Here is a 2,733-nt window from a genome sequence, read left to right on the forward strand (position 1 = left end):
ATATCCTGCTTTTCTTCCAAGAGCTGATGGCTGTGTGCACAACACTTTTTTCAATTTTTCCCAGCAATCCTGGGAAGTAACTGGTACAAAGATAATGACTGGTCCATTGTCACCTAATGTAGAGGACATAGGGAATGGCCTTGAAGGACAGGAGGAAGAGCTGCTATCAAGGCCATGGTCAGATAAGCAGAGCCTAAGACTAGGCCAAGAAAATAGCTTGAGAAAATGCCTCAGACAAGCTCCTCCCTAGTTCACACAAAGATTAAGTAAGGGAGGGGGAAGCATATTCAGATTTGCAAGATAAGGATTGGGTAGGGTAGGATAGCTGTTACAATACAAGTAGTCCTGTTTTCTTAGTCTAGTCTACCTAGTTGGGGTGACACCTAGTGGTCATGGCTAAGGATCTTCCTAGTTCAACATTGTAACTGTTATGCTCCATTTTTCCTCTTCTGCCTTTCATATATTGGAGGACCTGGTGTTCAAGAAGTCCTTAGAATTGTATGCACTTTATATGAAGAAAACTTGATTTCATTATCTGCTTAGATGAAGTGTGTATGTATGTGTGTGTGTTTGGTGTGTGTGTGTATCTATATATAGTATAATCATTAATTACTGGAGATGTTGGTTGATCTGTTTTGGTTGTTTACCCCTTCTCAGGTATTGCCCGCATAGGGTTTTTAAAAGTATATCTCAAATAGAAAGAACTAGAAATGAGTCTTTCTCCTTTTTTAATATAAAAACAGAGCTTGTGATTAAAAAGTGTTCATTTTTTATTTTAATTTGAATGCCAGTAGGAATCAGGAATGTGGAAGATGCATGTTCTAACAAGGTATATCCACAGGTGGGGATTGCTTTAGTTCAGTAATATAACACAGTGTGTTCCTTGTATACGGAATGGAGTAGATTCATCTGGGTTGACCTAAAACATCCCAGCATGACTGAGAAAGACTTGAGAAAGCTGAAAATGTGATGGATTGCTGTGAGCTGAAATAGTATACACTAAACTAAATCACCAGCAAGGCCAATATTTATTTACAAAATCTTAGCTTGCCTTGGTATGAAAATAAAGCAGTGAACCAATGATCTGCCCTATTATAGCCTTTAAGAGAAGCACTGAACCTGCTTTGGGTGTTTTTTAAGTAGAAAAGCAAGATAAATATATTTTAAAGGAATATATTCCTTCCATGATCTATGCCAACAAGCGAAATGAGCCAGCGTGCTTTGTTGGCTGCTCTGTTGTGAGGTTCCTGCAAAACAATCCTGCCACTGTACATTAATACTTAAGTTTTCCCAATCTGGTGCCCTCTGAATGTATTGGATTTGCACCTCTCAATATACAGATACACATTCCTATATGCATAAATACATGATGTATGCATAACACCAAGCTTCATGCCTAAAGACCAGAAGTGGCAACATCTAAGGCTTGGCAGTTGGACAATTTTTATTGCCAAGCCTACTGCCATTACTAGAAAGAGATGGTGCTAGGGATTATCCAGCTGCTTGTCTCACGTCTCGCCTCTCATGTTTGAAAAACGTTTGGTGGCACCTGGCTCCGAAGAACTAGGAACGACCCTGAACTCTTTATGGAATAACCAAAGTATACCGGTTGAAACATCCAGCCCTTCACAAGAACAGTTCTCTAGGTAGTTGACATCTATGGTTATCTTTATAAGTAGCTCGCACGCTCTCTTTTTTTTTACAGTATTTTTGTATGTTATTATGTGAACCTGGAACTTAAAATTCTACAATAGAGTGGAGTAACCCATTGGGGGGGGGGAGAATAGAGGAGGAACTCAAAGGACCAGGGGGTGAAAAGAGTGCTATTATAGACACATCCCAATGTGACCAGAAAGTGGGTGTGGGGCAAAAGCATTCTTGTATCTTGCTCATGCCGAATTTTCCATCATGTGTTCTTTAGAGGAAGTGGAAAGTTCTTTGTGAATGTGTCTTTCCATCGCCCTTCAGTCATCGACCATGACCGTGTCCCAGGATATTTCCTTGGGTTTCAAGCAAAAATTGCTATGGGCTTGACTAAGAGAATAACCAGAGGAAAAAGGGGCGGGGGCGGTGGGACACCGAGCTTGTGCTAAACTTGCTCTCTTTCCCTTCAGTTTTATTTAGTCAAGATTTTTCGTGACTGAAGAAAAATAAACCCTTAAGAATGTTTAGAAGGATTTCGCTCTCTTGATCTAAAAATACTGTTTTCTAACCCCAAATGCCTATGTGATACGAGACTCTGGTTAGTCAGAAATAAGGAAAAAGCGCTTGACTTAAATTCAGACTTCGAGGTTTCCATTCTTGGGGGTTCTTAAAAAGAGGCTAGACAGCCCGTTCTCGTGGGTGGTTTGATTGGATTTCCGGCATTTTGTAGAGGGTTGGACTAGACCAGTGTTTCTCAACCTTGTCCACTTTAAGATGTGTGGACTTCAACTCCCAGAATTCCCCAGCCAGCAAGGCTGGCTGGGGAATTCTGGGAATTGAAGTCCACGCATCTTAAAGTGGACAAGGTTGAGAAACACTGGACTAGACGATCCTTGGGATACCTTCCGATTTTACAATTCGTTTTGCCAGGACGTCCTTCCCCACAGCCCTCCTCTCTCCGTCTCTACCTAACATGCCCCAGAATCCAGATTAATTTAGAGAACGGAAGACGCGCCTGCGTCGAAGGGGGCTGGAGTTCTCCCGTCCCAACAGCGGCCCCCGCGATTGTAGGGGCGTGGCGAGGAAACC

Source organism: Python bivittatus, unplaced genomic scaffold, assembly GCF_059951505.1.
Source record: "Python bivittatus isolate LINGU-HERP-01145 unplaced genomic scaffold, Pbiv_v1 ctg000410_np1212, whole genome shotgun sequence".
Taxonomy (NCBI): domain Eukaryota; kingdom Metazoa; phylum Chordata; class Lepidosauria; order Squamata; family Pythonidae; genus Python; species Python bivittatus.